The sequence below is a fragment of the Bison bison genome, unplaced genomic scaffold (assembly GCF_000754665.1).
Source record: "Bison bison bison isolate TAMUID 2011002044 unplaced genomic scaffold, Bison_UMD1.0 scf7180017864201, whole genome shotgun sequence".
Taxonomy (NCBI): Eukaryota; Metazoa; Chordata; class Mammalia; order Artiodactyla; family Bovidae; genus Bison; species Bison bison.
The window spans coordinates 1,920,318-1,946,665 of record NW_011494773.1 but is presented as its reverse complement, the minus strand read 5'-3'; the positions used below and the strand labels follow the sequence as shown (position 1 = coordinate 1,946,665).

General features: G+C 41.0%; 1 protein-coding gene and 1 pseudogene across 1 annotated transcript in view; one reads left to right on the top strand and one right to left on the bottom strand.

Moving 5' to 3' along the window:
- Nucleotides 1–26,348, top strand: part of SPTLC2 (serine palmitoyltransferase, long chain base subunit 2) — a 75,805-nt gene that overhangs the window by 30,574 nt on the left and 18,883 nt on the right. The gene's annotated exons all lie outside the window — the stretch shown is intronic.
- On the bottom strand, nt 12,620–15,071 carry LOC104991788 (annotated as a pseudogene).

Here is a 26,348-nt window from a genome sequence, read left to right as displayed (position 1 = left end):
CTTGAAGAAGAAAAGGTGGAATCTGGCAGTAGCCTTTTCACTGCGCTTTAAGGTAACCTTTAAAAAAGAGGTATCTGCAATTAATTACCTGATGTGATTTTATAATAGAAGTCACCTGCCTTGAGAGAGACTTAATCTCATGTGTTCAGAACATTGAATCCCATTAACTCTGCAAACATTGAGTATCTCACTACGTATTAATATTACACTCTGTAAATCAGAATCCGTAGACAGTGAACATCCAAGCAGATCACTTGAATGAGCTGTGTACTTGGGGGTCACTGGGGATGTAGAGAGAAGGCAATGGCACCCCACTCCAGTACTCCTGCCTGGAAAATCCCATGGATGGAAGAGCCTGGTAGGCTCCAGTCCGTGGGGTCGCTGAGAGTCGGGCACTACTGAGCGACTTCACTTTCACTTTTCACTTTCATGCATTGGAGAAGGAAATGGCAACCCACTCCAGTATTCTTGCCTGGAGAATCCCAGGGACAGAAGAGCCTAGTGTGCTGCCATCTATGGGGTCGCACAGAGTCGGACACGACTGAAGCGACTTAGCAGCAGCAGCAGGGGATGTAGAGGATAGTGGGCTGTTGTATTAATCCCAGAGATTACCATGTCATAGAGAAATGGAAGTTTTATTAATCATTCACCAAATACTTGCGTGCCCACAGTGTGTGGTAGGTGCTGTTTCTAGGCACTCCTGATTCATCAAATAATAAAATACCCCCTGATTCCTGCCTTCTGGGGTTCTAATAAGGGAAATAAATTACACAGTTGCCAAAAAGTGGTAAGTACTCTGGAAAGAAGGAGGAAAGTATATGTTGGGTTCTGGAGATGCAATTTGCAGTTTTAAATAGGGTGGCCATTGAGAAGGTAAGATTTTATCAAGCCCTTGAAGGAGGTGAAACTTTAGCCCTGAAAATCCAGGGCAGGAAGGCCCTGAGATGTAGATGACTCTGTTCAGCAGGAGCGTGGAGGCCACTGTGGCAGAAGCATAGTCGTATAGGTGGAGTGCATGAGGGGGGGTGAGCAAGGTGGGTCACAGATAGAGTCTTATCCTGTAGGAGTGTTAGGTTGATATGAAAACACAGGCACACTGGTTCTCTTGCCTTGTATAGTACCAAACTCAAATTCTTGAACAGTTTTCTGTGGGCTGCTTAATACAGAAAGACTTGTGGCCTGTTTCCCAGAGGTTAGGAATTTTATAGCCCCTTCAGATTTCATGAAAAGTACAGACTATAATATATCCATGCTTATCTTTTGAAGGAATTTGTCTGGAGATCAGATTTGCTTAAGAGCTATACTGATATTTTTCTTTGAGTGAATTTCAGTAGTGCAGTGAACTGGAAATGAGGGAAGCAAAGTGTGACCCATATATGAACAGAAGAAACTGTTATATAATACTATTGATGTTGCAAATGAAAGAACTCTTTCTTTACTTAATGGTAAATATCTCACATGTGAATGTGAAAGTCACTTAGTCCTGTCCGACTCTGTGTGACCCCATGGACTATACAGTCCATGGAATTCTCCAGGCCAGAATACTGGAGTGGGTAGCCTTTCCCTTTCTCCAGGAGATCTTTCCAACCCAGGGATCAAACCCAGGTCTCCCACATTGCAGGTGGATTCTTTACCAGCTGAGCCGCCAGGGAAGCCCAAATACCTCACATATGATTTCTGTTTCGGAATAAGAGGGGCAAAGATAATGTAATGTCAGAGCTTAGTGCTTAGTCCTGGATTTAATGTTGGTTTAAGGGAATATTAGGAATAAGAAGCTGGCTTTCTTTTTGTGTGCTTAATATAATTTTCTTTGTTATCAGACATACAGGTATTAAGCATTATTTGAAATAGCTCATTTTTGACATAATATTTTCTCCTTTTTGTAAGACATAATAGTTTTATATACTTGCACACCTTTAATTTCTCTGTTGTGTAAACTTATTTCACTGTGAACAGTCCTTCTTGTGGGGCCACTCTAGAAGTTTTCCCTCACCAAAGAGGATGCTAAGCCAACAGAATTCCATTGTAGACGGGACTGAAGACAGAGAAGAGTCACCAGAAACTTGATTTCCTTTTTCATTTATTTTTTCCTCCTTTTTCAGTTTCAGATAATTCAGAGAAGTGTAGGACTAGAGGCTCCGAGTAAGCTGCAGTTAGCACATCATTTGTTGGCTTGCTTTCACCCTGGGCCACTTGTACTCCCCCCTACACGTTCTGGTTTCATTACCACACCCTTGCTTTGAGACCCAGATTCACTTTTCTGAAGACATTTTATTCACAAGATGTGTGTGTGTGTGTGTTTTAAGATCATGAATTTATGTATCTCTTCTCTAAGCTACTCTCTTACTGGAATTGTTAGCGTTTTGTATATGATCATAAATTTGTGGCAGATTTCACTTTTGAGACTGATTTAGCAACTTAAGGGGCTCATACATGATCTCTACTAAAGTATTTATTTTCTTTCTTGGCCCAGTATGGACCCTGTTCATTTGCAGGTCTCTTGTTTCTATACAAAGATCATCTTTCATTATGTCTTTCATTTTTAAATGTATATATTGTTTTGTTTTTGAAACTTCCTACAACTTCTAGGGAAAAAATGGAAATTGTAGGGAAAAATAGGAACATTCTAATCTTCCTTGGTGTTCTTGCTTTTCCCAGTTGGTATTAAGGAACTGGGAGCAGGGGAAGAGAGCTAAAAATTATGAAAAAAAAAGTCACAATAGTTTAAAATGTTTGTCCCTAGATTTCATGACGTAGACCTGTAGTCATATGGCAGCGTTAATGTCTGTTAGCACGATGTTTTGAAATCTTTTTCTTATCTGTAGAACAGTCACAGACTTACATAAAAATTGGAAGTACAGCACACAAAAATACTTTTTTTCCTGAATCATGGCTGATCTTATGCTCCATCATCCCATGTGCTTTAGTGTGTACTTCCTACAAAGGCGTTTTCCTACGTGACCATAATACAGCCGGTCAAAGCAAGAAGCTTGCATTAATACATGAATATTATTTAATTAACTAATGTGAACATGCTGTCTGTCGCTTAGTCTCAGGCAGTAAGAGTGGCACGCTGCTGTTGTCTGTTCCTCAGGCCGTGTCCCGAGGGTGTGGAGTGGGGGCCAGGGTCACCCGTTGCACTGAGCTTTCTCGTCTCTCTTGTCTTCTTCAGCCACAGTTCCTCAGTCTTTCCTGAACTTCCATGACATTGACACTTTTAACAATTACAGGCCAGTTATGATACAGAATATCCCTCAATTCAGGTTCATCTGGTGTTTCCTTGTGATTAAGATTCAGCCTACCTGCCTTTTAACAGGAAAAAGGCAGAAGTTATGCTGCTTTTTCTCATTGTATCCCCTCTTCGTCGTCTCAACTAAGTATAGTATAGGGCTGTCTTCAAGTTCTCTAGGTCTGGAATCATAGCCGCCTTTCCCCATATCTGAGTCAGAGTCTGTTGATTCTGTCTGCCACTTCTCCTTATTCCCTCTGCCTCGTGACTATTTTCAGGCCCTGACTCCCTGTTTCTTAAACAGTTGCACCGCTCGTAACCGCCTTCTCTCCAGTCTCTCCTGTACCACCTGTTACAACCCTCTGTCGTTGTCTGCCTGAAGACGCCAAAGCAGAGGATAACTGTGCTCAGTAACTCCTAGGTGCTCATAGGATGAAGTCAAATCTGTAGTTTGATTTTTAACCTTATCTTTTCCTGTTTGTACTCTTACTTAAACCAGTTTGGTGCCTCTGACGATGCTGATCCTCTTGTCACCCAATGCTATTCATTTTTCACAACAAACTGAAGTGCTGTTTTTTATGATGCCTCTGTGTTGATACATGTTTTTTCTCCCAAAAACTGTGTTTCACAAGTTTATATTTTCACACATTTATTGTCTCACAGAGCTAATGCTTAATGTTTGAACACAGTGTTTTCTTCAAAGTGTATAAATCAATAGACTTACTTGCTAGATGTCATTGTTGGTGTCCCAGTCCTAAATACTAAACGTGTAATGAAATCTCTAAGCTTTTACATTGCAATTTTTAAAGGTAAATAAGGTTTTTATTAAAATTTTTTTCATCTTTTATACAATTTTAATTTTACTTTCCATTTATGGTTATTACTAAATATTGGCTCTATTGCCATGTTGTGCAGCACATTCTGAGCCTACCTTACTCAACAGTTGGTGCCTCCCACTCCCTGGTGGGGGAACTAAGATCTCACAAGCTGTGTAGCATGCCCTCCCCAAAAAGATAGTCTTTAAATTTATGAAGATAACTAGCCACTACGAAAATTTTTAAATTAGTAATATTACAAACAAGTAGTGGTGATTAGTGGACAAAACATGGAAAGGAGGAGTCCAGATAGATGCCTTGCCTAGACACCATCCAAGATTGACAGAAAAAGCAGCAGAGGGGCAAGGATGCCCTTTGGCATTTCTGTACCAGCCATGAGGAGAGCCTGAAGCAGAACCTGCAGCTTCTTGCTGGGAGTGGGAATGGAGGTGACTGGGTGGAGGAATGAATCTTATTTTACCAGATTGAATATGTTACTTTTATGATTAAAACCTTTTTGTTTTAGATTCCAGAGTACATTAATAACTTCCATGGAAATAATCCTGCTTGAGGTTGAAAGTAAGGCTTAAACATGCACTCAAGTAGTCTGTGGTTGATTATTGATAAATGTTTTCATCTTTCTTGTGGAAAGACATGTTATTCTTTGGTGACAGGAGTGTAGAGCCTTCAGAAAAGCTGCAGCATGCAGGGCAAGTTGAGATCCTTTCCCTACCCTGCACTGTGAGCGTGCCTTTCTTCTTTCTCCCAGTTTTTTCCACATTTCCTCTCCAAACCGTATGACTAGAATGACGAGTAGATCCTGAGAGCCATGTTCCCTAGGAGCCACAGTAAGGTAGCAGTGGTGGGGAATTGTGCATGTACTCTTGAGTGGACACGTGAAGTTGGAACAGGCTGGTGAGTAGGAAAAAAATAGAGGAAATTCTGACAAATTGCACAAGGCATTTGAAATTCCAGATTTTACTTCACACATCACTAATCCACATCCAGTAATGGAAATGTAGCTGTAAGATCTATTCATGAATCAAGGCAAAATGTCTGGCCAAAGCAACTAAAATTGTGTTTTTCCATTTTCCAGAGCTGGGCTTTCATGTGTTTTGATGTCCAAAGACACAGTCCGTAACAAGCATAGCACCTAGCTTAGTGTCTGAAATCTAGTAGCTTTTTGATAAACTTGCTGAACAAATGAATGCACACATGATCCAGAAATACTAGAAAATGAATGGATAGGTTCTTAAAGTAAGTTGTATGAAAGTGTGAAAGTGAAGTCACTCAGTCGTGTCCGACTCTTTGCTACCCCATGGACTATACAGTCCCTGGAATTCTCCAGGCCAGAATACTGGAGTAGGTAGCCTTTCCCTTCTCCAGGGAATCTTCCCAACCCAGGGATCAAACCCAGGTCTCCCACATTGCAGCCGGGTTCTTTACCAGCTGAGCCACAAGGGATTAGCTGAATATTAAAGCCAGAATGGCAAAATTATGCAACAAAATAAGCTAGTTAGGTGCATCTTACTGATAGATTGTAATATGACAGAAATAACTTTCTTTGTAGAAACTGTACTTTTTGTACTTCTTGGTATTGAGGGGAACTGAGAGCCCATTGGGCAGATTGAGGTTTAATTAAAATTGAGTTTGGCTCATTTGGATTAATTCCTGTAATAGACTTGTAATGAGGTGCTAAACGATCATGTTGAGAATCCCAGGAACTGTCCAAAGCTAATTTAGAACTGAGAAGGTGTTTTTTACAAAAACCCTTCCGGGGGGGCCCCCACACTGAGGGGGCAGGACTGTTAAAGAAAATAGTCTTTGAAGGGGAGGGAGTGGTCATAAAGAGAATTTCCGACACCCACTGGTTATGTTTGGCAGGCAGGCTTCTCCTTTGGTTGAGGCTGGGTCCATCCTTTCTGATTCCTATGCTTTCTGAGGCTAGGAGTGCTTGAATTCCAGTTTTTTTTCTTTATTATTACATGTCTGCTTTTATGTAATTTGTTTATTTCACTATTAGATTCATCTAAGTAAAAGTCAAGTTTTCTAGTGAACACATTTTTATTCTTAGCCACAGTACAGTTTAGCAGTATAATACTGAGAGTTAGAGTAGATCCTTTTACTTGTAACTTACTGCCTAGAACAATGTTAAGAACTATTTAATTCTTCATTTATCAAACGTTTCTCAAGCACTTACCCTGTACCCTGTGGTGGCTGTGCTGCTGAGGGTGCAGAGTGAACAGTGCATGACCTCGCCATTGGGAGTGCTCACAGTCTAGTAGCAGGGCTGGGATTCTGGGGACTGGTTTCAGAGCCGCAGATAAATTTCTCTTGGTTCAGCTTCCCCCTTCCTTCATTCTCCTCCTTCCTTCTCCTCCCTCACCACCCCACCAAAGAAAAGGAAGCTTATACTTAAATCCAGCTAACTATTCGAAGCAAATTCAGATCTTACTGATTTTATATTTCTTACTAATCTTTCTAGCCACGTGGATTTTTCCTATGGAATATATTACTTTAGAAAAATAACCAGCAATCAAAGAAAGATTTTCCTTCTGTAAAGTAGGCTATTATCTTGCAAAAAATATTTTTAATTCATGGCTTAAGCATTCTGAAATTAGCAAGCAGCATAGCCATTTTATAGGTAGAGGAATTTGAGCTCACACATAGGACAGGTTTTCTTAATATCTGAATAGAATGTGGCTTTCCTGAATTCCATCCACTTCTGGTTCTGAAGTTCCTTTAGTGATATTTAACATCTTATTAAAATAGACTACTATTTTATAACGTATTTTTAATTTTCTTTTTTCTGGTCTGCAAATTAAAACAAAAAACCGCTAAGTTTAGTTATAATTACTGCTACAAATGAAAGCCTGCTACCTCTTTCCTCCCCATGGATCAGTAACCCCTTTAACCTCCCTCTCTGCTTCAGAAATCCATGCTGAATACTCAGGAGCTTCTGTAGCATGGTTTGTCTATTTCTTCTTCCACTCCCATTTCTTTTTTATTTTTTGTAGATGATATAAAATTTTTTTTTTTACTTTACAGTATTGTATTGATTTTGCCATACATCAACATGAATCCGCCATGGGTGTACACGTGTTCTCAATCCTGGACCCCTCTCCCTCCCCCCGCCACCTCCCTCCCTGTACCATCCCTCTGGGTCATCCCAGTGCACCAGCCCCAAGCATCCAGTATCCTGATCGAATCTGGACTGGTGATTCGTTTCTTATATGATATTATACATGTTTCAATGCCATTCTCCCAAATCATCCCACCCTCTCCCTCTCCACAGAGTCCAAAAGACTGTTCTATACATCTGTGTCTTTTTTGCTGTCTTGCTTACAGGGTTATTGTTACCATCTTTCTAAATTCCATATATATGCATTAGTATACTGTATTGGTGTTTTTCTTTCTGGCTTACTTCGCTCCAGTTTCATCCACCTCATTAGAACTGATTCAAATGTATTCTTTTTAATGGCTGAGTAATACTCCACTGTGTGTCTGTACCACAGCTTTCTTATCCGTTCATCTGCTGATGGACATCTAGGTTGCTTCCATGTCCTGGCTATTATAAACACTGCTGCGATGAACATTGGGGTACACGTGTCTCTTTCAGTTCTGGTTTCCTCGGTGTGTATGCCCAGCAGTGGGATTTCTGGGTCATAAGGCAGTTCTATTTCCAGTTTTTTAAGGAATCTCCACATTGTTCTCCATAGTGGCTGCACCAGTCTGCATTCCCACCAACAGTGTAAGAGGGTTCCCTTTTCTCCACACCCTCTCCAGCATTTATTGCTTGTAGACTTTTGGATCGCAGCCATTCTGACTGGTGTGAAATGGTTTTGATTTGCATTTCTCTGATAATGAGTGATGTTGAGCATCTTTCCGTGTGTTTGTTAGTCATCTGTATGTCTTCTTTGGAGAAATGTCTATTTAGTTCTTTGGCCCATTTTTTGATTGGGTCGTTTATTTTTCTGGAATTGAGCTACAGGAGCTGCTTGTATATTTTTGGGATTAGTTGTTTGTCAGTTGCTTCATTCGCTATTATTTTCTCCCATTCTGAAGGCTGTCTTTTCACCTTGCTTATAGTTTCTTTTGTTGTGCAGAAGCTTTTAATTTTAATTAGGTCCCATTCGTTTATTTTTGCTTTTATTTCCAATATTCTGGGAGGTGGGTCACTCCCATTTCTTTTTTCCCAAATCCAAGTACTAATAAAAATTTCTTGCCACACAAGTGGTCTCCTTGTTTCAGAGTTTGTTTGAAGCTAGCTATTAAGATGTCCACAGGCAACAACAGGCTGGAAGCTAATCTCTGAACAAATGTAGACTTGTTCATTTAGTAGAATATTATTAATGCACAGCATAAATAAGGAGTTTGAGGATGTTCCCCTTGGACAGGAAAAGAGCCTTGAACTATTTTGGAGAAGATGTGGTAAGATGATATAAGGGAACTAAATTTTTTTTAAGTAATTTTGTTTCTTGATTTATTTTTTATTTTTGGCTTCACTGGATCTTTATTGCTGCGTGGGCTTTATCTAGTTGCAGTGAGCAGGGGCGACTCTTCTTGGAGGTGCATGGGCTGCTTCTTGCGGAGGCTTCTCTCATCGTGGAGCTTGGGCTCTGGGGCACGCAGGCTCAGCAGTTGTGGTTCCCAGGCTCTGGAGCACAGGCCCCGTAGTTGTGGCGCACGGGCTTAGTTGCTCCTTGGCAGGTGGGATCTTCCCAGATCGGGCTCAAACCCATGTCCTCTGCGTTGGCAGGCAGATTCTTTACCTCTGAGACACCAGGGAAGCCTGGGAACTAAACTCTTTATTAAAAAATACTGTGAGTCATATTATTATTATTTTAAGATTGAAGTAGATGAACTACTTTAGATTTATTTCATAATAAAATTGATTTAAAAGATTTTTCCATGATTTGATTTGTTCAGTTAGCTGAGACGAATGACCATTTCTTCTCATCACTTATAATTTGGCAACTTTATAGCCTAATCTCTGTTTTCTTTGTTGAAGAAGAATAACTTTTTCAACCTTAATATGGTTGGAACTGCTTTTTCCCCCCCCAGAATTGTTTTTGAGGGCTTTGTCCAGGGGACTTTATCCTAGATTTTCATCAACTTTATTGTAGTCTATTATACTTAATATGTATAAATAAGTGACAAGACAGATGGACTCTTATCGATTAAGAACCAGATATTCTCCTTAAGGCTTTCCTTAAAGATTTGAGAGCTTTTTGAAGAGGAATTGATTTTTTTTTTTTAATTGTCACCTGTGGTTTAGGAAAAAATAAATGATCTAAATACTTGTATCTGCCTGCCATCTGCTTTGACAGTGGAATGAGTTTCAGAAGGACCTTATTAAGGTCTATTCTTTTCAACTGTTTCAGACTTTGTCCATGGACCACCTGCATCAAAGTCACTTTTAGTATGGCGGTTTCTAACCTTGCTCACACACAGTAGTAGTCATTAGTAATAATGCCTAATACCTAATTACAACAGCCCCTTTGCAGACCTAGTGAATATCTGGGGATGAGGCTCTTATAAGTTTTTATTTAAAAGCGTCCCAAAGGATTCTAACGTGTGGCACCAAGTTTGTTGAAAATGAGGATTCGAGGACATCCCTGGTGGTACAGTGGATGAGTCTGCCTGCTAACATAGGGGACGCTGGTCTGATCTCTAGTCTGGGAAGATTCCATGTGCCGTGGAGCAGCTAAGCCCGTGCACCACAGCTACTGGGCCTTTGCTCTAGAGCCTGCGAGCTGCAACTACTGAAACCCGAGTGTCTAAGGCCCTTATTCTGCAATAAGAAAAGCCACAGCAATGAGAAGCCCACACTCACTGCAACTGGAGAGAAGCCCGCACAGCAACAAAGACCCAGCACAGCCAAAACATTAGTTAATGAATTAATTAAAACAATGAGAGAACATTGAAAAAAACAAGGATTCGAGTCCACTCCACCAGACCATGCGTCTTGGTGGACAAGACCATGCATTTTAAAGAAAACCTAAGTTAATAATGCAAACTAACTTTTAAGAGATTTGAGAGTTGTCTTTTTCTCTCTTCCTTTTTCTTGAGCTGGGTTACATCAGTGAGAACCAAGAGCAACTCAACTGATTGGTGGTGATTGGGGAAAGGAAAGGAAAGGACAAGATATTTGATCTGTTTTCTTTTAAAAAGAAAAATAGGACAAGTATTGGCATGTGGAACAGGAGTTTGATGTTGATGCTAAGTTGTCTGTCTTCACTGGGTTTGGAACTGAATGCATTGATGCTTCCTTCCAAAGAACTGATGGTCCTTGCTGAATGCATCAGCAGCAAGAGTGAAATTAGAACCAGTCAGGGGAGGGAAAAGAAACAACGAAGAGATCAGGGCCATATGGTCAGGCCTCTACAGGCTGGCTGGAATTTTTTTGTTTTAATGCTACTTATGTTTTTATAGCCTATTAATTCAGAATCTCAAATTCTTTTGTACCTAACCTACAAAAGCCTTGCCCATTATATACTCTTCTTTTTCCCCCTAAATGTTCAGTACTTGTTCATTGCCTTGCCTTCTGCCTCTGAAACTCTAGTTTAATTCCAAGCCTCGCTTTATTTGCTAACGCCCTTCACCTGCCCATGGGTGCTTGACCACAGTAGTCGTATTTCCCCGTTGCTTCATTTCTGTCTAAAAGTAACCATGTAACATTCCGGTACCAAAGGAGGACAGTGGGACAGTCTTTGGGCAAATTAAGCCTTTCTGTCCTACTTATGGGCTGGCACCCTTTAAACCTCAGTTCCTCAATTTCTGAGGCACTTGGCCTCTTTTCTTCCTTTTGTTTATGGCCCTCTGTTTCTAACCGTTCTTTTAAATTCTTGATTATATTGAATCAACAACTTAAAGCCTTGGCCCCTCTGCCTATTGCACATCCTGCGGCAGTCCTCAGGAAATCCTAGTTTTGGGCATTGAAACTGATTAAGGGATTAAGCTGCTGCTAGGGAGAGGGTGCCGGAGAAGGCAACGGCACCCCACTCCAGTACTCTTGCCTGGAAAATCCCATGGACGGAGGAGCCTGGTAGGCTGCAGTCCATGGGGTCGCTAGGAGTCAGACACGACTGAGCGACTTCACTTTCACTTTTCACTTTCATGCATTGGAGAAGGAAATGGCAACCCACTCCAGTGTTCTTGCCTGGAGAATCCTAGGGATGGGGGAGCCTGGTGGGCTGCCGTGTATGGGGTCGCACAGTCAGACACGACTGAAGTGACTTAGCAGCAGCAGCAGGGAGAGGGTGCAGAGAAGGCAATGGCAACCCACTCCAGTACTCTTGCCTGGAAGATCCCATGGACGGAGGAGCCTGGTAGGCTGCAGTCCATGGGGTCGCTAGGAGTCAGACACGACTGAGCGACTTCACTTTCACTTTTCACTTTCATGCATTGGAGAAGGAAATGGCAACCCACTCCAGTGTTCTTGCCTGGAGAATCCCAGGGATGGGGGAGCCTGGTGGGCTGCCATCTATGGGGTCACACAGAGTCAGACACGACTGAAGCGACTTAGCGGCGGCAGCAGTAGCAGCAGCAGGGAGAGGGTGATAAACCATGCTCGTGAAAGGAATTTACCTACAGTGCTTGGTGTTCACAGAGCTCCTCTAGTTGCCGAGAAAAGAAATAGAAATAGTGTCGTTAACAGGTAGTAGATTCAAATACTTAGATGCGTGCGGTTGCAAAGAGTCGGACACAACTGAGCGCACTCACACATACACATGCACTCTTGTAGGGAGTTGAAGAGCTGAAGGCCTGCTTGAGAACAGCATCCCTAGACTAGGGAGAGGCAAGCCGTCTGCTTTGACGTTCATTAATTTGACAGTCGCCCAGGTTGTGCACTTTGATATTTGTCAACAGTCTAGCAAAACAGGGGCTGCGTCTAGAGCATGGTAAACTCATTTTGCTTCAGTGTTCCAAAGTTACTGAATTATTGCTTCCTGAAAATCCCTTATAAGTATCCATTTTACAAGACTGTTCACTATATTTATTTTTCTATTCCCTTGGGCTCTTAAGCCCAATGGGAAGATTTCCTGGTGTCCTTTAACTGGGGCCAAAATCATTGCAGATGGTGACTGCAGCCATGAAATTAAAAGACGCTTACTCCTTGAAAGGAAAGTTATGACCAACCTAGATAGCATATTCAAAAGCAGAGACATTTGCCAACAAAGGTCTGTCTAGTCAAGGCTATGGTTTTTCCAGTGGTCATGTATGGATGTGAGAGTTGGACCGTGAAGAAGAAAGCTGAGCGCCAAAGAATTGATGCTTTTGAACTGTGGTGCTGGAGAAGACTCTTGAGAGTCCCTTGGACTGCAAGGAGATCCAACCAGTCCATCCTAAAGGAGATCAGTCCTGGGTGTTCTTTGGAAGGACTGATGCTAAAGCTGAAACTCCAGTACTTTGGCCACCTCATGCGAAGAGTTGACTCATTGGAAAAGACTCTAATGCTGGGAGGGATTGGGGGCAGGAGGAGAAGGGGACGACAGAGGATGAGATGGCTGGATGGCGTCACCGACTCGATGGACATGAGTTTGGGTGAACTCCGGGAGTTGGTGATGGACAGGGAGGCCTGGTATGCTGCGATTTATGGGGTCTCAAAGAGTTGGACACGACTGAGCGACTGACCTGAACTGAAGTGTTATTAAAATCAGTCTGCCCTGCCTTTTGGCTAATATTTCTTTTGTTTTAGGTAACATTTTTTAATAGTATACTTCTTCCTTCTTTCTCTCAGATCATGTGAAAAACGTGAACAGATTAATTCAAGTTCCAACATAGTGTGGTTTTAAAAATAGCTTCATTGATGTTTTTCTTTAGGTCCTGTGCTATTCTCTTTCACCACTACTGCCTTCTCTAGTCCCTTTTGGTATTTTAAGATATTTTTAGATATAGTGATGCTAATTTTTCACCTACATCTCTGCACGTGTTCATGTAGAAGTTAAAGAACTGATGACCTTAAAGGTCAGTTGACTCCTGTCTTTGCTGGCATTCTTTTGTCCCTCTTGCTCTCCTTTCTAGGAGGCCATGAGATGCTGATTTTCACGAGGCATCTTGTCTGGATACTTGTGACAAGTACATCATTTATTGATCTAGAAAGTGCTGTGATGAGAGTTCAAAGTGTTATCTGCTGCCTCCGTGCCCCCGCCCACTTTAGAGCTGATCAAAGAGGGATCATTAGTGATTAAGAAAGATGAGTCAAGAAGAGATGCTTCTTCAACAAAAAAAGCTTGATGAGCTGGTTAAGAATGAATCCCTATTCTGCCCAATTCATATACTATGGTATCATCTAAATGTGAATATATATATATATATATAATCATAAAATAGAAGTTCCTTCATGGTTTAACCTTAATAATTATCAGTATATTTCTGTTGACATGAAAATCAACTGAAGTATCTATGCATTTATAAGATTCATAAATTAAACAAAAATCATCACAATTGTAGGCAGACGTTTTACTGTTTGAGCCACCAGGGAAGTCTATATCAAAATTTTAACAAGTACAAAATACTTGCTACAACTTGTAGAAAAGGATCCTCCCCCATTTTTACCTTTACTTATTCAAGTTTTTTTTTAAGCAAATATTTTGTTTATTTTAATGAAGCTAATACAGACAGTGTCCGTTTAAAACCACTCTCCCAGGCCAGAAAGTAGCAAAAAGAGCAGTGTTCTGTTGTAATCACGTCTACGTGAATTACTTTAACTACTAATGAAAACTAGAACTTTTCTGGGATCTTCTAATAAGGTTTTTCTTTGGTCTTAAAACGCTGTCTCTTCCGTGAAGCCGTATTTGGAGTTAACCATTGTTCTCACCACCTCTGTCACCGTGACGCCAACCTGATACTCCTCTTCTTTTGGTCCTGACCCTCAGATTTTAAAATTAGCTTCAAGCTAAGGAAAGATCATTCTTCATAGTTCAGTTCTCTGAAAAACTTCCATCTCCCACTGAAAATCCTACTCCAGGAGTGAAGTGATCATATGCCTAAGAACTGGAAAGTCATTAGAACCGCTGACATTAATGGATCTTATTTATCACAAGCCTGCAAATATGCAGTCCTGGAAAAGGTGGCCTCTTTGTGCACCCATGTTATTTTTAAAACAGAGGGCGATACGACAAGGGCTGAGGTTGGATCACCAAAATTCAGCACAAGGAAACAGACGATAGTGAATCATGGGCACAGGAATCCAAATCACAGCGTCTTTTAAAGAGACGGGGTATCAGCTTTCAATTCTGTTTTGAACGCCACGTTACAGAAGAGCTATTTTTTTTTTTAATTTTTTTTAAAGGATTAAGGAAAAGAAAAAAAAAAAGAATGTAAACTGTTGAATGACCCTCTTTGTTCCTGAAAAACTTTAATCACATCTTCTTCCTCCATTCCCAGTTCTTTTGGAGTGTGATTATCCTGACCTTCAAAGAGAAACCTGGGTGAATTCACAGGAGCTCCTTGTCTTTGACAGTGTGATTCTTTGAGTTTCTTGAAATGTGTCATCATTTTCACTTGGAAGTGAATCTCACTGCTCTCTTGTCTAGTGACCTTGAGTTTAATATATTCTCCTTCCTTCTTACCTGTCAAATCCTCAGTTGAAGGTTTTGCCTCCTGGTCAGACCTGGTGACAGAAGCTTCCCCAGGGGTCTCCATATAGCAGCACTTCACTTCAGGGTTTACAGATTCATGTCTGTGCTCCACAGCACAGCACCAAGACTGGAGGGACTTCACTACACCTTCTGCTTGTTCAATTTTTAATTATTTAGTAAGCTCTGCTCTTGTGGGAATGTATAGAGAGCATGGTTACAAGAATTTTTTATCCTAAAATAATTTGCTACTATATGTAATTTTGAGTAATGTCTACCACTCAGTTTTTGTCTGAGCCACACCTCTTCAGTGACAGGTGCTCTATTCCCAGAGACTTAGAGAGCTGTTTGTCTTTGCAGTTGACAAAGGTTAAAAGTGCTAAAGAATTCTCCTGCCAATGCAGGAGACACAAGAGACTCAGGTTTGATCACTGGGTTGGGAAGATTCCCTGGAGGAGGAAATGGAAACCCACTCCAGTATTCTTGCCTGGGAAATCCCATGGACAGAGGCGCCCGGCGGGCTACAGTCCATGGGGTTGCAAAGAGTCGGAAATGACTGAGCACACACAAAGGGTAAAAGAAGTGCTTGGTCAGTTTAGTATTTGATATGAGAAGTGCTTCTTATCTCTTCCTTCTAACCAAAACCTTTTAAGTGAAGTACAGTAATTATATGGATTAATATTCTTTCCAATTCTATGCTTGTATTTCAAATGGTAGAACTGGGGATTGCAGCCGTTTGTGGAGCATAGTAAGTAGAAAAGAGAGTAGAAGATAAGTGGCTCTAACAGCAGTTAGAAGTTATTTTTAACTTCTAAGTAAAAGTATGGCCCTTATCCAAGAAATGTTTTATTAAGTATCATCTAAGTCCCACAGCACCTGGAATAACTTGGTCAAATGAATAGATTGCTGGCTCTTGGAGAGATTCCAAGCTTTCTAAGACATCCATGCCACAGTCATCATCATAAAACATCTGCTGAACTTTCCCGTGCAGTATTTTTATAGGGAGGATAGAGGGAAAGAGGAAGAGAAAGAATTGGCTCACGCAGTTACAGGGACTGAAAGACTCCAGGTCTACAGCAAGCAAGCTGGAGACCCAGATGATTTAGTTCAAGTGCCGTCAGTCTCAAGATCCGGGAAGAGCTGGCGCTTCAGTTCAGGTATGAAGGCAGGAAAAATAATAACGTCCCACCTTAGCAGGCAGGCAGCCTGGCAGGTCTTATTTTGTCCTATTTAGGCTTTCAGCTGATTGATTGTGGCTCACTCACACAGGGCAGTCAGCCAACTTAAATGTTACTCATTCACAACACCCTCACAGACACAAACAGAATAATGTTTGATTAAAGATCTGAGGCCCATGGAGCCCAGTCAGAGTGACACATAAGATTAGCCAGCACAGTATTCTTAATTAGTCCACTCTTTTTGAATACTAAAAAATTTTTTTCTCCCTCCCACCCATTCCCCTCCCCCTCTCCTTAATACTAAAATTTGCCTTTAATGTTTCTCAGCTTCAGTAGAAGTAAATAAGTGAGTAAACTCTTGTCTGAGCTTGTCAGTTTTCCCCCCTCCATATTGGGCTTGGCAGTGAAGACCCAACTTTGGACTCTAAACTCTGATTTCCTTGGAATGTTGACAGTTTTACAACATAAGGTTCAGTTACCTTTATATTTTAGTTTCTGCTCATTAATTGATTTTTAGTTGGTCCCATGCACGATGTTTATATCCTCGTCAGTTTGCTAGAAAGTAGATCATCAGTAACAGCCAAGAACAAACTGATTTTGGAACTTTGTTATGTAATTCTAATTAGTGAAAGTAGGAGACTAACAAGGAAAACTCTGGATGTGAAGTTTATTTGTACAAATAAGAAGATGTGTTTTCATGTTCTGATTTAAGTTCTGATTTTGAAATTCTTTTTTATATATTTTGTTTGAGTCCTCTTGCTGCGTAAGTATATGGAATTTTGGGATCGGTCTGTTAAGGATTGCAAATGTGGAATTTTTAATACCACCTTTTTTTTTTTTTGGCTGCATTGCATGGCTTACAGGAGCTTATTAATAGCTCCCGAACAACAGATTGAACCCAGGCCCACAGCAGTGAAAATGCTGAATCCTAACCACTGGACTGCCAGGGAAATCCCTTTAATACTACATTTAAATATATCTGCCTACTCATTCATTCTTATTTTGTTTATAGAAGCAATACCTGCTCATTTTCAAAAACTCAAACATATATCACATAAAATAAACAGGAATAACCAGTGTCAGTTATTTGGCATATAGTCTGCATTCTTTTACATGGACATATATATACATATAATGCTTCCCTAGTGGCTCAGATGGTTAAAGAGTCTGCCTACAGTACAGGAGCCCTGGGTTCTGGGTCAGGAAGATCCCCTGGAGGAGGAAATGGCAACCCAGTCCAGTATTCTTGCCTGGGAAATCCCATAGAGAGAGGAGCCTGGCGGGCTACAGTCCTTGAGGTCAAAAGAATCGGATACGACTGAGCAACTTAATACCACATATATACATATATACAAATAGTATACATATATACTGCAGAAGGCAATGGCACCCCACTCCAGTACTCTTGCCTGGAAAATCCCATGGACGGAGGAGACTGGTAGGCTGCAGTCCATGGGGTCGCTAAGAGTCAAACACTACTGAGCGACTTCACTTTCACTTTTCACTTTCATGCATTGGAGAAGGACATGGCAACCCACTCCAGTGTTCTTGTCTGGAGAATCCCAGGGATGGCGGAGCCTGGTGGGCTGCCGTCTACGGGGTTGCACAGAGTCGGACACGACTGAAGTGACTTAGCAGCAGCAGCATACACACATAAAAATAATAATTTTATTAGTGTTATTTTTAGCATAGCATATACATAGCACCAAATGATTAGAGGAGTTTGACTAGTTTGACCACCTAAAAATCAGTGAACAGAGAAAGTCATTTAAGGGAGGGAAGAAAATGAGGATATTGATTGCCTTTTTAGCAGTTTGGGTGGACAATTTCATTCTAAGGTTATTAGAATTTACTCCATAATTTTGGCAAGAACAAAAATCAGATGGGTTCTGCTAGGATACAGATGGTGCTTATGAATAACAACACATAAGGAAGTCCGTCTCAAGGAAATCAGTCCTGAATGTTCATTGGAAGGACTGATGTTGAAGCTGAAACCCCAATACTTTGGCCACCTGATGCGAAGAACTGACTCACTAGAAAAGACCCTGATGCTGGGAAAGATTGAAGGCGAGAGGAGAAGGGGACGACAGAGGATGAAATGGTTGGATGGACATGAGTTTGAGTAAACTCTAGGAGTTGGTGATGGACAGGGTGGCCTGGCGTGCTGCAGCCCATGAGGTCGCAGAGTCGGACACGACTGAGCAACTGAACTGAACTGAACTGAACTGAGGGGCATTTTTTATTGTCATAGGCTGGCCTGTGCAGAGGTGCTATTGGCATTTATTGCCAAGAGGCCAGTGGTTCTGAATGTTCTGCAGGGCACTAGACATCCTTGACAACCAAGAACTGTCATGCCCCAAATGCTAATAGCAGTCTTATTGAGAAACACTGGCAGTAGTTGACCAAAATTTTGCACGATGCCCCCCTTTGGAAGATGGTGGATGACAGAAATCTTATAATGGAAATTGGAAAGAATGCAGGATGAGAGGAAGTCTCTGGGCACCATGTCTTCCTGAGAGCAGAGCCAGACAATTGAGGTGATGTGGTATGGACCCCCTGGGCTGAGGTGTTGGAGGCAGTGTGAGTCAGTGACAGATTGCTAAGAGGCAGGTGAGTCTCCAGGGGGTGGGCTGTCAGGGACCAGCAGTAACTTGTAATTAAACATGGTTACTCTGTTCTCCTTTTACATTCCTTTTACCTAACATTTATTAAAAATTTAAAAAAAAAATGTATCTTAGAGTATAGTTGATTTACAATGTTGTATTAGTTTCAAGTACACAGCAAAGTGATTTAGTTGTACATAGTGTTTCACGTGTACAAGCTTTTAAGTTTAATTAGGTCTCATTTGTTAATTTTTGTTTTTATTTTCATTACTCTAGGAGATGGATCCAAAAAGATGCTGCTGTGATTTATGTCAAAGAGTGTTCCGTTTATGTTTTCCTCTAAGAGTTTTACAGTATCCAGGCTTACATTTAGATCTTTAACCCATTTTGAGTTTATTTTTGTGTATAGTGTTAGAAAAATCTCTTATTGCTTTTACATGTAGCTGTTCAGTTTTCCCAGCACCACTTATTGAAGAGATTGTCTTTTCTCCATTCTATATTCTTGCCTCCTTTTTACAGATTGATTGACCGTAGGTGTGGCTCTGTTTCTGGTCTTTCCATCTTGTTCCATTGATCGATGTTTGTCTTTGCCAGTACCATACTGTTTTGTTTACTGTAGCTTTATAGTACAGTTTGAAGTCAAGGAGCCTGAGTCCAGGTCCGTTTTTCTTTTTCAGGATTGCTTTAGCTGTTCAGGGGTCTTTTATGTCTCTGTACAAATTTTAAGATATTTTTTTCTATATCTGTAAAAAATGCCCTTTGGTAGTTTGATAGGTTGAATCTGTAGACTTCCTACATAGTATAGTCGTTTTGACAATATTGATTTTTCCAATCCAAGAACATGGTATATCTTTCCATCTGTCATCGATTTCTTTCATCAGCATCTTGGAGTACAGGTCTTCTGTCTCCTTGCTGCTGCTAAGTCACTTCAGTCATGTCCGACTCTGTGCGACCCCATAGATGGCAGCCCACCAGGCTGCCCCATCCCTGGGGTTCTCCAGGCAAGAACACTGGAGTGGGTTGCCATTTCCTTCTCCAAGGCATAAAAGTGAAAAGTGAAAGTGAAGTCACTTTGTCGTGTCCGACTCTTAGCGACCCCATGGACTGTAGCCCACCAGGCTCCTCCATCCATGGGATTTTCGAGGCAAGAGTACTGGAGTGGGGTGCCATTGTCTGTCTCCTTAGGTAGGTTTATTCCTAGGTGTTTTGTTCCTAATATTTCCTTTCGGTAAGTCCTGTTAATACAGAAACTAGAGTAGATCAGTGAGTGGTTAAAAATACAGTCTGAAACCAGAAGAATCAGTTCAGATACTGGTTCTTCCACTTGATTTACATAACCTCTCTGGATGTTACTTTAGTTTTTTCAGCTGCAAAATAATTTTTAAAGTTGTTTCTTTGATATTTGGCAAAACTAATACAATTATGTAAAGTTTAAAAATAAAATAAAATTAAAAAAAATAAAGTTGTTTCTAAAAGGAAGAGGTGAGAAAACCTTTTTTCTCTCAGAAGTTATTGATGTGGTGTATGAAGATGCTGTGGTTTAAGTTTTGAGGATAAAAGGAACTTGAATTCATTTTCTTGGCCTGGGCTTACTTTGTCTCTTTTGAAAGTTATCATTGTGCTTGCATCTGAGATTTTTCTGCCAAGCCAGCTATTTACAGTTCTTGGAATTAATATGACAGCAATAGTTACCACACACCTAACTCCTCCTTTGCATAACCCCAGAGTACTTTCAGCTGAGAGGGAGATGAAGCTGTTGTCCTGATATTGGATTTAGATATTGCACCACTAGTGAAAGAGAGTGCTAAGCTGATTTTTTTTTTCATAATTTTATTTATTTATGGCTGTAGGGCTTCCCTTGTGGCTCAGATGGTAAAGAATCTGCCTTCAATGTAGGAGACCTGGGTTCGTTCCTTGGGTTGGGAAGATTCCCTGGAGGAGGACGTGGCAACCCACTCCAGTATTGCCCAGAGAATCCCACAGACAGAGGAGTCCATGGGGTCGCAAAGAGTCAGACATGACTGAGCAACTAAGCACACACACTTAGGGCTGTGCTGGGTCTTTGTTGCTGTGTGGACTTTTCTCTAGTTGGAACAGCAGGGGCTACTCTCTAGTTGCCGTGTGCAGGCTTCTCATTACAGTGGCTTAGCACAGGCTCTAGAGCACGCGGGCTTCAGTAGTTGGAGTTCCCACGCTCTGGATCACAGGTTCAGTAGTTGTGGCTCACCGGCTTGGTTGCTCCACAGCGTGTGGGATCTTAGTGGACCAGGAATAGAACCCATATCTCTTGCATTGACAGGCGGATTCTTTACCACTGAACTACCAGGAAAACCCCCAAGTTTATTTAAATCAATACAAATCAATATGTGCATCCATTCACTTATGGAAGACTACAAAGTAGTGTCTTATCAAGAAGTAAGGCTGGTTAGTAGTTGACTTTGTAACATTTAGACATATAATAACTAAAGCTAAATATAATTTTTCCTTGATTAGAAATTACTTAACTTGCAAAGGGTAACGGAGGAAGCATTTATTCAGCCTGGCACTATGCTTGCTATGTTATGCAGTTTCTTTCCTTTAAAGGGAGTTAGTACTAGAAGCTTCCAAGATTTGGGAATAACCTTTGAAAACAGAGTCTGCATTTGAGTTACCTGGTATTGTAAAGACTTGTTTAAGAAGTCTATAAGATATAAGCTCCAGTTTTAGATATCAGTGGAGACACATGTTTAACGTAGGCAATTTACTCAGGACGACTGAGTTGGTCCTATTTTTTTTTTTTTTTAAAGAAAATGGTTTTCAAGAGAAAAACCGCAGGAGTGAAACATGTTCCTTTTCACTCTAGATTACATAGTCCAACCAAAGTGAAATATTTTTAAAAATAACCTTCCAAATAGCAAAAATAAGACCTTGGACAGATGGTAAACTGAAAGATAGTAAAGTTCAATTCTTAGACAAAAAATATTAAAGAGATATTATGTGAAATACCCATAATGTAATGTTTTGGTAGTATAGATTAGAAGGCGATAGGTAGTATTTTTTCATATTTTATCCTGACTTATGTCCCATAACTCCTAATGCTGAAAACTTAACTGAAACCATTCTTGGGGCTGTATGTTCTGTTTGCTGCTAAGTCACTTCAGTCGTGTCCTACTCTGTGCGACCCCATAGACGGCAGCCTACCAGGCTCCCCTGTCCCTGGGATTCTCCAGGCAAGAACACTGGAGTGGGTTGCCATTTCCTTCTCAAATGCATGAAAGTGGAAAGTGAAAGTGAAGTCGCTCAGTCTTGTCTGACCCTCAGCGACCCCATTGACTGCAGCCTGCCAGGCTCCTCCGTCCATGGGATTTTCCAGGAAAGAGTACTGGAGTGGGGTGCCATTGCCTTCTCCGCTATGTTCTGTTTGCTGCTGCTGCTGCTAAGTTGCTTCAGTCGTGTCCGACTCTGCGACCCCATAGACGGCAGCCCACAAGGCTCCCCCGTCCCTGGGATTCTCCAGGCAAGAATACTGGAGTGGGTTGCCATCTCCTTGTTTGGGGGACCCTAAACTGGGAAAACCCTCATCTGCTTTGACATTATGACCTTTAAGAAGAAGTGGGGAAGGAGGAAGAAGTTCTTCAATTTCAAATTCTTCCAACCCATTATAATTAACTGGAAAGTATGAGTCTGAGGAATAGCAGTACTTTTATTTTTCCCAGGAAGCTAGATTATGTCAGCATAACCAGGAAATCTAAGAAGATTAGGAGCTGTGTAATGGGGTATAATGTGACTTAGGGGATCAACTCTGAACACCACTCGTTGATGTTCTTTATTTTGGAAGATTTCAGTTAATACTGAAAATGTTATTTTTGAAGTTGCAGACTCAAACTTTGGTTGATTATAAGTTATAGTAAAAAGCTCATCAGCTAAATTGAAAGTTGTATTGCTCTGTAAGCAGGTGTGAAGTGAAAAAAAGTGTGAAGTGTTAGTCACTCAGTCATGTCCAACTCTTTGAGACCCCATGGACTGTATGTAGCCCGCTAGGTTCCTCTGTCCATGGCATTTCTCCAGGCAGGAATACTGGAATGGGTAGCCATTCCCTTTTCTAGAGGATCTTCCAGAGATTGAACCTGGGTCTCGCACATTGTAGGCAGGTTCTTTTCCATCTGAGCCACCAGCAGGCCTTGTAAGCAGGTTTTAGATACTTGCTATATTTTTTGAAGCCTAAGTTCTGAGTAGTTAGCACTAATGGCCATTGAAGACAAAATGTCTGCTCCCTTTTGTATTCCTTACTTTGTACATTGAGGTTATCTTTTTTGTTTGTTTTTGTTTGTTTGCTTTTTAACCAGTCCTGAGACTTCAGAAAATTTGTAGCTCGTAGAACATTGTTCTGATCGATAAACTGTCTGGAAGGGATGTCTGGAATGCAGTTGTACAACTGCAAAATCTGTTTAGCAATAGTTAATAAATGTAACTCTAAATCTAACTCTGTTTTGTAAAAGTGATTTAAGGTTATCAATGTATGAAAGTGAAGTTGCTCAGTCGTGTCCTACTCTTTGTGACCTCGTGGACTGTAGCCCACCAGGCTCCTCCGTCCATGGGATTCTCCAGGCAAGAATACTGAAGTGGGTTGCCATTTCCTTCTCCAGGGGATCTTCCTGACCCAGGGATCGAACCCAGGTCTCCCACATTTCAGGCGGATGCTTTAACCTCTGAGCCACCTGGGAAGCCCTATCAATGTATGCTGCTGCTACTGCTAAGTCACTTCAGTCGTGGCCGACTCTGTGCAACCCCATAGACGGCAGCCTACCAGGCTCCTCCGTCCATGTGATTTTCCAGGCAAGAGTACTGGAGTGGGTGCCATCGCCTTCTCCGCTATCAATGTTTAGTGGTTGTCAATACATAGATAGTTGTGATGTTCCTTCTAGTCCATCTTCCTCCCTTTTTAGGCTTTCAGTTCAGTTCAGCTCAGCTCAGTCACTCAGTCGTGTCCAACTCTTTGTGACCCCATGAATCGCAGCACACCAGGCCTCCCTGGCCATCACCAACTCCTGGACTTCACTCAGACTCACGTCCATCGAGTCAGTGATGCCATCCAGCTATCTCATCCTTTGTCGTCCCCTTCGTCTCCTGCCCCCAATCCCTCCCAGCATCAGAGTCTTTTCCAATGAGTCAACTCTTCGCATGAGGTGGCCAAAGTACTGGAGTTTCAGCTTCAGCATCATTCCTTCCAAAGAAATCCCAGGGCTGATGTCCTTCAGAATGGACGGTTGGATCTCCTTGCAGTCCAAGGGACTCTCAAGAGTCTTCTCCAACACCACAGTTCAAAAGCATCAATTCTTCGGTGCTCAGCTTTCTTCACAGTCCAATTCTCACATCCATACACGACCACAGGAAAAACCATAGCCTTGACTAGATGGACCTTTGTTGGCAGAGTAATGTCTCTGCTTTTCAATATGCTATCTAGGTTGGTCATAACTTTTCTTTCAAGGAGTAAGCATCTTTTCATTTCATGGCTGCAGTCACCATCTGCAGTGATTTTGGAGCCCAAAAAAATACAGTCTGACACTGTTTCCACTGTTTCCCCATCTATTTACCATAAAGTGATGGGACCGGATGCCATGATCTTCGTTTTCTGAATGTTGAGCTTTAAGCCAGCTTTTTCACTGTCCACTTTCACTTTCATCAAGAGGCTTTTTAGTTCCTCTTCACTGTCTGCCATAAGGGTGGTGTCATCTGCATATCTGAGGTTATTGATATTTCTCCCGGCAATCTTGATTCCAGCTTGTGTTTCAGTTTCCTTTAAAGAATTAAATCTAATGATGCCGTCACAACCCACTGATCCATCATATTCATTTTACTTCGCTCCTTAGCATAAAATGTATTACAAGAAGTTGAGGAGCTGCAATATTAACTACACATACATATTTATTTTCTCTCTCTCTCTCTCTTTCATGCCAAGCTGTAGATTTTTACTGAAAAGATCCTAAAAATGGCTTCATTCTAACAAATTGCCCAAAAGGACCACCAACACAGTAAGGTTCATTTGTAAAGTTCAAGAGAATCAGAACAGGGGTTCTCTCTAAATTGCCTTTATGCTTTTTGTCACCCTTAAAAGTAAAGATTTATGTTTGAAAAATAGAGAAGAATGCTGATTTCTTATATTACCATCTGTGTTCTCTCTGAGGCAAAGATCAAGACCTTTTAAGAGTTAGTATTTTTTTTTTAACAATGCTAACCTTTTTTGTTTTTAAATTTTTGTTTTTAAATTGTTTTTAAATTTGAATTTAAAAACACCCTATACTTGCTATAGCTTTGCAGTGAGAAAACTCTTTAGAAGTGAGCTTGGAGGTTGAACTTAAATACCATGCTTCTTGTATTAATGTTAACTGGTATTTTATATGATGTTTAATTCAAAATGGATAGCTGTGTTGTCTTTAAAATTCAGTATCACCTCATAAGAGATAACCACTTTCCTAATATGTATAACTGCAAAAGTTTACTGATTTGTAAGTAACTTGGCTGCTTTTCCTATTCTTATCTTTGAAATTATTAGGTTGAATCAGAAGAAACTGCCTTTTTAAAGTCAAAAATAGTCAAATATTGGTATCTTCTTGATTCTGCCCAGTAGTTTTTGTTGGATAAACAGACCACTTAATTTCTGGGTTTCTGTGTGACTGCCATTTCTAATTTAGTTCACTTCTTTCTCCAGCGCTGGTCTTGATTCTTCCCCTCAGTCTTTATTCTCTGCTCACCACTGATGATTGCAGTTTGCTGTTGCAGATGACTTTATTGGAAGTACTACTCTCTGCTGGCCTCATCCTTGCCTGCGTCTGCTTAGGCTCCCTCACCCGTTCATCCCTGTCCCATTCATTTGCTAGTAAGTGCTATTTAAAAAGTAAGGTACAGATGCATGTGTGCATGCATGCTCATTCACTTTAGTCGTGTCCAACTCTTTGCAGCCCTATGGACTGTAGCCCACCAGGCTGCTCTATCCAAGGGATTCTTCAGGCAAGAATACTGGAGTGGGTTGGCAAGCACTTCTCCAGGGGGTCTTCCTGACCAAGGGATCAAACCTGCATCTGCTGCATTGCAGGCAGATTCCTTACTGCTGAGCCACCAGGGAAGCCCAAAATACAGATATTGTTACCCAGTAAAGGGATAAACACTTCAGAGTTTGAAACAGACATAATTTCTGGCTGTGGTGTGAAAGCAAAAGCACTGAACTGGAATCAGAAAACCTTGATCTTCCTCCTACTGAATGAAAGGCCTTGGAGAAAATAGTTTAACATCTATGGGCCTGTTTTGCTGTGTGTAAAGTATAAATACAGTTGCCCTGTGTGCAGTGCAGATATGAACTGCCCGGATCCACTTATATGTGGATATTTTTCAATAATAAATACTACAGTACTACATGGTCCCTAGTTGGTTGAATCTGTGAATTCAGAGACACGTCCAGCTATTGAGTCTTGACTATAAATTATATGTGGATTAATCCCTATCTTACTAACGGTCAACTCTAGTACATATTTTACCATATCCTCCTAAAGTAAGTTAGAATCAAGTGAAATTGAGCTGTTAGTTGCTAATTATAGTAATTCTTTCCTTATTTGGGCATGACTAAGATGCTTAAATATATATTTAGGAGGTAAATTTTTATTGAAGTATAGTTGATTAACATTGTTTTAGTTTCAGATTATAGCATGGTGATTCATTATTTTTGCAGTTATGTTCTATTGTAAGTTATTACAAGATAATGAGTATAATTCTCTTGTTGTTCGGTCCCTCAGTCATGTCCAACTCTTCGCAACCCCATAGACTGCAGCACACCGGACTTCCCTGTCCTTCACTGTTTCCTGAAGTTTGCTCAAACTCGTGTCCATTGAGTCGATGATGCCATCTCATCCTCTGTCATCCCCCTTTCCTCCTGCCTTCAGTCTTTCCCAGCATCAGGGTCTTTTCCA